The sequence below is a fragment of the Bos indicus x Bos taurus genome, chromosome 7 (assembly GCF_003369695.1).
Source record: "Bos indicus x Bos taurus breed Angus x Brahman F1 hybrid chromosome 7, Bos_hybrid_MaternalHap_v2.0, whole genome shotgun sequence".
NCBI lineage: Eukaryota > Metazoa > Chordata > Mammalia > Artiodactyla > Bovidae > Bos > Bos indicus x Bos taurus.
This window is the reverse complement of record NC_040082.1, coordinates 98,586,593-98,597,072: the sequence shown is the minus strand read 5'-3', so window position 1 is coordinate 98,597,072 and position 10,480 is coordinate 98,586,593.

Sequence of the window (10,480 nt, the reverse complement as noted above, 5' to 3'; positions counted from 1 at the left end):
AGTGGCAGCCAGAAGTGCTTAGCAAAGTCCCCACTGAGAGCAGCCTTCTACAAATGACTGACAGGAGTTGGTGGGTCAATACCCCAGCTCTTTCACCCTTCAATTCTACCCTGGCTGCCAGACTTCCAGAGGGATTAAGCTCTAGTAACTCACGGCAGTAACTCTCTCACCAATACATCATTTACTGTCAATCTTGTCTTTCATCTCTATAATCTACTGATACTTTCTGGAACTACTTTCTAAACAGTGGATTTATTCTCAAATCTTTGTCTCAGCTTCTGGGGCAATTAAAATTAAGATGCTTTCCAAGTAGATTGAATATATTAAGTCTATCCAACTTGCACTTGTGTGTGTGTGTGTGTGTAGAAAGCACATTTTATTTTTTAGCATTTTTAAATTAATTAATTAATTTGGATGCCTCAGTATTAATTGTGGCACAAAGGATATTCGTTGCTTCTTGCGGGATCTTTGGCTGTGGTGTGAGGACTCCCTTGTTGTGGCCTGCGGGCTCAGTAGTTGTGGTGTGCAGGCTTAGTTGCTCTGCAACATGTAGGATCTTCCCCGACCAGGGATCGAACCTTTGTTCCCTGGCCTGCAAGGCAGATTCTTAACCCCTGAACCAACAAGGAAGTCCCAAAAGCACAATTTTGAAAAACAAAACTTTACAAGGAGTTGGCATTGCCCCAATAAAGACATTGTCTTGACATCTCCTATGGCACATGGACCAGGACTCCAGTAAAGCCATGCCTCCTAGAAAGAGCTGAATTGCTTTGTGATTTGACGCAGGGGAAGAAAACCAAAGAATTGTGTTTGCCATCAGCCCAGGACTGCTAATCATTCTTTTAATGTTTTTGAAGCAGGTTATGGAGGAGCGGACAGCTTCCCATCTCTCTTCTGTGTGCAACTGGATGGAACCACAGACATTTCTGAGTGCAAAGAGAAAATGCACAGATATGTGCTCATGGACCCCATCCAAGAAGAATTTCCATTTTCTGACCCCACTTTGGAATTGACAAGGCCTTCGATATCTGTGAAAGGTTGAACAATTTTCCTAACAAACATAAACTCCGACTGGAAGCAATCTCTCAGTCTTCTAGCTCAGGAGCATCTGTGATGCTTGACAGCACACCTGGCTTGGCTGCTTTGGAGATTATGGAGTGGCTCGTGCCCTCCTGATTCACAGCCTCTCTGTAGGCACTGCCAACCCGCTGATAAGCACATCATTGCTCCCGTGCCAACCACTGACGTCCACAGAGCCCAGGACTTGAGTCACTGCCTCTGCTAGGAGTTGGTCAAGAAATAGAAGCAGAAAATGGATTCTTTTTTTACTGCACTAAAGTTGGCTGGATTTCAAGGCAAATGCTTTTAAGACAGATGCTTGATTGGGCTCTGGATGGAAGTTTCTGTTTTTTTTCTTCTCACTGTCAGATCAGTGATCTCACTGACAGGGAAATCAACCAGGGCTCAGCAATAGTTTGGAATCATCTGAACAAGGAGGAAATCAAAGCCCTGTGTTTACCATTATGGATTTTGTGAAAAACCCAGGAAGTCTTTTGATCAAACTGCCAGGCTGTGAGAGGAGATTGGAGGCTAACTCTGTGGAAATTTCCAAGTCTAGCAGAAGACTTCTTCAGCCTGGTGTGCAGGGTCAGAAATCTGCAGATATACAATTATAATTCAATTCCTCCATTAAAACAGATGCACGTCATCTCTTACTGATACAGCAGTGGAGTATCTTGAAGTGTTTTTGACAACCAGACCCAGACTCCAGCTCTGTGTACACATCACCCAGCTTCTTCAAGCTTACCTGCTACTTGCTCACACCTGTGGCCTTCAGAGGGTTGCTTGTTAGCTCTGGAGCCACCCTGCTCATACTGGAGGACCATAAGTGCCTGAGAGTTTATCTCACTTCCCCATCCTGGTGTCCAGCTACTGATGGTTTAGGAGTCTGTTGTGGGACCAAAAGTTTGTACCCTCTCCATCCCTGAATTTATATATTGAAGCCGTAACCCCCAATATGAATACATTTGGAGATGGAGACCTTATGAGGAAATTAAGGTTAAATGTAGTATTAATGGTGGGGCCCTGATCAGATAGGATTTGCGTCATTATAGGAAGAGGAGGAGGGTCTTCCTTGGTGGTCAGTGGCTAAGACTCCATGCTTCCAATGCAGGGGGCCCAGGTTCTATCTCTGGTCAGGGAACTAGATCGCACATACTAAAACTAAAAATACCAAATGCCCCAACTAAGACCCAGTGCAAACAAATAAATAAATACTTTTTAAAAAGAAGAGGAGGTGGTATCAGATAGCTTGCTCTTCACACATGCACTGAGGAAAGGCCACATGAGTACACAGTGAGAAGGTGGCTATTTGCAACCATTCTGTGACATCCACTGAGGGTGAAAGAGGAGAGTGAAAAAGCGGGCTTAAAACTCAACATTCAAAAGACGAAGATCATGGCATCCAGTTCCATCACTTCATGGCAAATAGATGGGGAAAAATGGAAACAGTGACACCCTTTATATTCTTGGGCTCAAAAATCACTGCAGACGGTGACTGCAGTCATGAAACTAAAAGACACTTGTTCCTTTGAAGAAAAGCAATGACAAACCTAGACAGCATCTTAAAAAGCAGAGGCATCACTTTGCTGACAAAGGTCCATATAGTCAAAGCTATGGTTTTTTTCAGTAGTCAAGTACAGAAGTTAGGGTTGACCATAAAGGAGGGCTGAGGGCTGAAGAATTGATGCTTTCAAATTGTGGCTTTGGAGAGGATTCTTGTGAGTCCCTTGGACAGCAAGGACATCAAACCAGTCAATCCTAAAGGAAATCGACCCTAACTATTCATTGGAAGGACTGATGCTGAAGCTAAAGCGCTAATACTTTGGCCACCTGATACAAAGAGCCGGCTCATTGGAAAAAGACTCTGATGCTGGAAAAGATCAAGGGCTGGAGGTGAAGGGAGTGAAAGAGAATGAGATGGTTGGATGGCATAACCGACTCAGTGGACATGAATTTGAGCAAATTCAGGGAGACAGTGAAGGACAGGGAAGCCTGGTGTGCTGCAGTTCATGGGGTCACAAAGAGTTGGACACAGATGAGCAACTGGACAACTCTTGGCACCTTGATCTTGGACTTCCCGCCTCCAAAATTGTGAGAAAGAAATTTCTTTTGTTTAAGCCACTCAGTCTGTGGTACTAAAGGGTTGAAAAAACAGGCTCCTGGACTTCTCTGGTGGTCCAGTGGTTAAGAATCCATCTGCCAATGCAGGGGATGCAGGCTCAATCCCTGGTCCACGAGTATTCCATATGCTGAGGAATAACTAAGCCCATGTGCCACAACTACTGAGCCCGAGCTTTGGCATCTGTAAGCTGCAACTGCTGAAGCCTGAGCACCCTAGAGCCTCTGCTGTACAAGGGAAGCCATTGCAATGAGAGGCCGTGCACTGCACACCTAGAGAGTAGCCCCCACCCACTTGCCACAACTAGAGAAAACCCTTGCACAACAACGAAGACCCAGCACAGCCAAAAAATAAATAAACAAAAATTAACAACAAAACCCCAAACCCAGGCTCCTTTGCCTGGGAGTATAATTTATGTCCTAGAACTCCCTGCTTGACAAGTCTGAATTTGGGACTTCACCTGACATCAAACTCAGGTGGCTTCTTCCTTCCACTGTTTTACTTCTCATACTCCCTTAATGGTTATCCTGTGAGTGATTTGTAATAAGTCACTTGCACCTGAATGTTTATTTATTGGGTAATTTGGCTGCATCAAGGCTTAGTTACAGACACGGGATCTAGTTCCCTGACCAGGGACTGAACCCAGGCCCCCTGCATTGGGAGTGCAGAGTCTTAACTGCTGGAGAAGACCCAACCTGAATCTTTGTTTCAGGTTTTGCTTCTGGGAAAATCTGACCTAAGAAATCAGTGATGCAGAACTTTGCCAAAGGGAAGCCCAATTCTGAGTTGATGACACAGAAACTGCTGGGACAAACTTGCAGAGCTTTGGTAGTTTCTATTAATGGGAATTCTAATTCTCCTTAGGTATTAGTTAGATTAAGCAATGCAGCTGCTACAATAGGCAAGCCCTGAAGTCTCCGTGGCTTAACACAGTAAATGTTTATTTCTCACTTTTGTGCTGTTGAAGTACGTTAAGCAACTCTCTTCCATCTTGTAGCTGCACCAAATGGCTTCCAATGGAACATATGGCTTCCAAGGCTGTCAGAGGAGAAACACCAGTTCTTAACTGCTTCAGTCTGAAAATGACTTGCATCATTTCTGCTCACAGTCCATTGGCCAAAACTAGTCACATGACCCTAGTCAAACTGCAAGGGATGTTGGGAAATGTAGAAAAGCACATGGGATATGTGGGGAACCACAGTTTGTTCTTACCGTGGAGTTGCACCTTATACAGGGCTTAGGTTCTGAAGGGCTTCTCAGGTGGCACTGGTATTAAAAAAAAATCTGCCTGTCAATGCAAGAGACATGAGAAGCACAGTTTTGATCCCTTGGTCAGGAATATCCCCTGGAGTAGGGAACGGCCACTCCAGTATTCTTGCCTGTAAAATTCCCTGGACAGAGGAGCCTACAGTTGGCTACAGTCCATAAGATCGAAAAGTGCTGGACATGACGAGTGACTGAGCACAGCACAGGTTCTGAAGGCAGTAAAAAAATTAAACATCACATATGACCCAAATTGCCTTTGAAAATCTTTTAGGAAGGTGTCATCAACATGAGTTGCAGATTCTTATTTTCATTACAGAGAAATAATTAATGACAGAAAATGTCTCCCTCACATTTCAGGCAAAAGTCAATAAATGCTTCTGAAGCTTCTGAAATTTCGCTAATAAAATTAAAATTTGAATGTGTTTTTGTAAATTTCAATGAGAAGGTTTATTATTTGGTTTGAATAAAAAGCTGAATTAGACCCCAAAGACACTAAACATCAAAGAAAATACTGACAAATTAGACTTCATTAAGATTAAGAAATTCTCTTCATCAAAAGACCCTATTAAGAGAGTGAAACTTGGGGAATTCCCTGGTGGTCCATTGGTTGGCACTCTGGGCTGTCACTGCAGGGATCTGGGTTTGATTCCTGGTCTTTGGGCTTCCCTGATGGCTCAGAGGGTAAAGGATCCTCTTGCAATGCAGGAGATACAGGAGATGTGGGTTTGATTCATGGGTTGGAAAGATCCCCTGGAGGAGGAAATGGCAACCCACTCCAGTATTCTTGCCTGGAAAATCCCAGGGACAGAGAAGCAGACTCCAGAGCCTGTGGGCTCCGGTAATTGTGGCACATGAGCTCCAGGGTGTGCAGGCTTAGTTGTTCTGTAGCAAGCGGGACCTTAGTTCTCTGATAAGGGATCGAACCTGTCTCCCCTGAAATGCGAGGCAGATTCTTAATCACTGGACCACCAGGGAAGTCCCCACTCCAATTTTATTTATTTTTATGTTTTTTAAAATATATTTTTTGGAGTATATTTGCTTTACAATGTTGTGTTAGTTTCAGGTGAAAAGCAAAATGATTCAGCTATGCATATACATATCTATCTATCTGTCTATCTATCTATAGATATATACATATCTCCATTCTTTTTTGGATTCTTTTCTCATTAAGTTCATCACAGAATATTGAGTAGAGTTCCCAGTGCTATACAGTAGGTCCTTGTTGGTTATCCATTGTTCCATTCCAACTTTTAATTTGAGAGTAATGAGTACTGAAAATTCTGACTCAAAAGAGTTGCAATAAAGAACATATGTCCTGGTACTGCGATAAGCACTTTACTTGTTATTAATTCATTTATCACTCACGACAAACCTGCAAGGTAGGTGCTATTAACAATTGGCATTTTATGGATAAAGATAGTGAGGTTCTGTGTGAAAAAGTAATTCTTTAGTGGTTATATAGTCACTGTACTGCTCAGTTTGGAATTAATTTCAAAACATTTTAGGAAGCATTCATTAATACTTGCCTGTAAACACAGACACAGAAAATAAATTTATGGTTACCAAAGGAGAAAGTGGGGGTTGGGGAGGAAAAATTAGGAGTTTGGGATTAACAGATACACATTACTTTATATAAAATAGATAACCAACAGGTCCTACTATATTAGCACAGGGAACTATATTTAATATCTTGTAATAACCTATAATGGAAAATAATCTTTAAAAGAATATATATGTGTATAACTGAATCACTTTGCTGTACATTGGAGAGTAGCACAACATTGTAAATCAACTATTCTTTAATAAAAAATATTTGCCTGTAAAAGTAGATGAGAAAGACTTATGGTGTTATACTGTTCTTTTTTTATACCATGAAGGAAATTAGTTTCCATTGCATTAAAATAAAGAATGTTTATGTGAAAAGATGTACCTTTTGAAAGGAAGGAATCATAGCTCTCAGATTTCTAAAGGAACTGTGACTCCAGAAATTATAAACCACTGAATTACAGGCAGTAGGCTGCAACAATGAATTAGTTCCTAAATTTGCAAAGTGAACTCTGGGGTACTGTTGATAAGTGTAGCCATATACTTTTTACTTTCTCTTTTGGTGCATTTAAAAATGAGGTTTTGTTTCTTTTGCTGGTATCAGCTGTGGGTGCAGATGATGAATAATACTCTTGCAATTGAAAGGTAGGTGGTTGTGGATAATGACTCAGTTGCCATGTGGCTCCTGGATGCTGAAGCCATACTTTTTGTATCAATCAGCTATTAGTACCATGATGCAATATAACAAGCTGCCCAAAACTTAGTGGCTTATTCCAAGTAAGTGTTCATTATTTTTTTAAAGAATGTCTTTTATTGAAGTATAGTTGATGGACACCATTGTGTTAATTTCTGCTGTATAGCGAGCTTCCCTGGTGACTCAGATGGTAAAGAATCTGCCTGGCAATGCAGGAGATCCAGGTTTGATCCCTGAGTCAGGAAGATCCCCTGGAGATGGGAATGGCTACCCACTCTGGTATTCTTGCCTGGAGAATCCCATGAACAGAGGAGCCTGTTGGCCTACATTCTGTGGGGTCACATAGAGTTGGACACGACCGAGTGACTAACACACATACACTGCTATATAGCTCAGTGGTTCAGATATACCTAAATATACATGTATTTTTTTTCATATTCTTTTCCATTGTAATCTATCATAGGATATTGAATATAGTTCCCTGTGCTAAATAGTAAGACTTCGTTGTTTATCCATTCTGCATATAAATTTGCATCTGCTAATCCCAAACTCCCAGTCTATTCCTCCCCCACTGCATCCATATGTCTGTTTCAGTTTTGTGTATAACTTCATTTGTGTCAAATTTTATATTCCACGTATAAGTGATATCATATGATATCTTTCTCTTGATTTCACTTAGTATGACAATCTCTAAGTTCATGCATGTTCTGCAAATGGCATTATTTCATTCTCTGAAACAAACTTTTATTCTTATGCTTATGTGTCTGCATGTAAAGATTGGTTCAGAATTGATCTGTTCAAGGCGTGGCTGGCTGACCTTGCTTCAAGTTGTGGATTGGTTGGGCTCAGATGGGGAGGGTTGTCTTTACTCTGATCCGCATTTGTCAAATCTGTGGTCCACAATGCTATCTCAAAATGTGTGTTGTGGGTGAGGGGCCTGGTGCAACTCTCTCAGTTTTGAGGCATTTCCTTGCTCTAATTAGCAGCTTGTGGTTAGTCACTTAGTCATGTCCAACTCTTTGTGATGCTATGAACAGTAGCCCACCAGACTCCTCTTGCCTAGATTCTCCAGGCAAGAATACCGGAGTGGGTTGTCATTTCCTTCTCCAGTTAGCAGCTTGCTTATAGGTAAATGACTCCTTGCTAAAAACTAGCAAGGGGCACTCTTTCTGTCTCCTTCTGATGTCTATGTCAGAAGCTTTCACTATCTCTTTTATACTTTAATAAAACTTTTTACACTCTAAAGTTTTATACTTTAATAAAACTTTGCTATGCACACACACACACACACACACACACACACACACACACACACACTCTGTGACCCAGGAGAAAAGGGAAGCAACTTCTGGTGCATGCTATTCCCCTAACAAAATAACAAGAGCTACACTAAATCACGCAGACACATTTAAATCCTTTGTTCACATCTGCTAACATTCCATTGGCCAAGTCAAGCCCAATATCAATGTAATAGGGAAATACATTCTACCTATGAGGCAGGACGTTGCATTTTTACATGCAAAGGGTCTAGATGCGTTGCATTTCTAGAAATTCATCACACCTACCCAGAGCTGTCGTGGTTAGATTATGGGAGGGAGGGAGGGTGGTACTTCTCCAGTGGGCAGCAGATTTGAGAGAAAAAGTGAGTTCTGATGACAACTTTGACAATGCTGGTCCTAGTCATGCTGGGAGCCTGATACGTCTTTGGACTTCCCAGAGTCACCAATAAATAACCATCCCTGCCACTTCCCCCCTTCCCTATTTTTTGGCCATGCCACGCGACTTGTGGGATCTTAGTTCCCTGTCCAGGGTCTGAACTCAGATTTTCAGCAGTGAGAGCCGGAGTCCTAACTACTAGACTGCCAGAAAATTCTGCACTTCCCCCACCCCCCCACCACCCTTTTTTAAAGGGTGATCAAGAAGTACAATTTATTTAAAAGGAAAGAAAACCCAATAATTCTATATCTTAACATCCTGAAAGAATATCTCGCCATTTATTTGGTAAAGAAGCTAGAACTCACGTACATGAAGACTAGCTGTTATCATCCAGATTAGACGGTGAGTCACACATTGAGGTAGGGAATTCTTTCAGGTTTTATGGAATCCTTTTATTCAGATGCTCTGGGGAAAACAAACAAGAATGTGGACTGCTATCTGACCAGAGGCCAAAAACAGAAGCAGAAAAGAAGATTTTTTTCCTTCCAGACAGGATGGCTCTTGGTTAGCAAGCAAATAGTGGATGAAGTAACCACATGATGGTGGAATATTGTATTCCAGTAAAGCTCCCTCTGGCTCCCCTCTGGCCAGCAGCCCTCATGGCCTCGACTGACTCCTGATTCTGACCTTGTTTTGCAGACGCTCCAACTCACTTTTCCTTCCCCTTGGTCGTAGATGTGTGTTTGCACACAACCCTGCAGGCTGCTTCTATGCCCCAGGACCTAGTTCCCCTAAAACAAGGGCTTTGGTCTGTACAGCACCAGGCTGTGGGAGTGGCCATCCTCCTCAGCACGTGCTCCTGACTGTGGTGCGTTGTTCTGTCTGAGTCCTGCCGTCCTTTGCTGGGGGTTTTCCCATCGGTATCGTGAGTGGCTAGAGAGGGAGCCTGGTGATAGGCCAGGCATGAGCTCCACGCAGGCAGCTTCCTCCGGAGTCTGCAGTGTCCTGGTGTCGCTTCTTGGCAAGTGGGTCCTGACCTCACCCCTCACCCTTGACCCTGGCTGAGGTGGTGTAGGTCCACCACGCTTGGGGTGAACCCCAGAGACAGCAAACACCTCTTTCCTGCATGAGGGACCTGTGGGGCCGCAAGAAATCCTGGACTCCCAATTCCCATTTTGATTAAATGATTTTTTAAAAAGATTTTTTTGATATGGACCATTTTAAAAATCTTTATGAAATTGGTTACAATACTGACTCTTGTGTTTTGTTTTTTTTTTTTTTAGCTGTGAGGCATGTGGGGCTTTTAGTTCTCTGATCAGGAATCGAACCTGCACCCTCTGCATAGAAAGGTGAAGTCTTAACCATTGGACCACCAGGGAAGTCCCCGATTAAACAGTTTTGAATCAGGATCTTGTCACCTGCAACCACATGATTCCCAGTAGGTAGGTACTCTCTTTACAGTAAATTAGAGTGCTCATTTCTTCTTACCAACTACAGCATGCATGCTAAGTGGCTTCAGTAGTGTCTGATTCTCTGTGACCTATGGACTCTAGCCCCCCAGGCTTCTCTGTCCGTGGGATTCTCTAGGCAAGAATACTGGAGTGGAGCCCTCCACCAGGGGATCTTCCAGACCCAGGGACCGAACCTGCATCTCTTATGTCTCCTTCATTGGCAGGTGGGTTCTTTATCACTAGCGCCTCCTGGGAAGCCCACCTAGACAACAACAACAGCACTGGGTGTTAATATTTCTTTTTAGTTTTTTCCAATTTTCCAGTGAAGAATGGTATACCTGGTTTAAACTTCATTTATTTACCAGTAGTATTGAATGTCTCCACACAAGGAGTGGCCATTTATATTTCTCTTTTGTGAACTGAATTTAGCTTACTTTGGCAATGTGCTGATTTTTCAAGCTGGAGCTGGATTTGCATAGGGAGACAGTTCCCAAGTGTTTTGGGTGTTGAAATGGTTTTTGCTGTTGATTATAACATCCCTCCAGGCTGAGGGTGTTTCTACCTTCATGTAGTCGATGTTTCCTGGGGAAATGAGCACATAACGACTTGTGCCACCTTTTCCAACAGCCTCGATGAATGTTATTTTGAGTTAGAGAGCTAAAGTAAGAAAAGACAGAAGGTAAGACA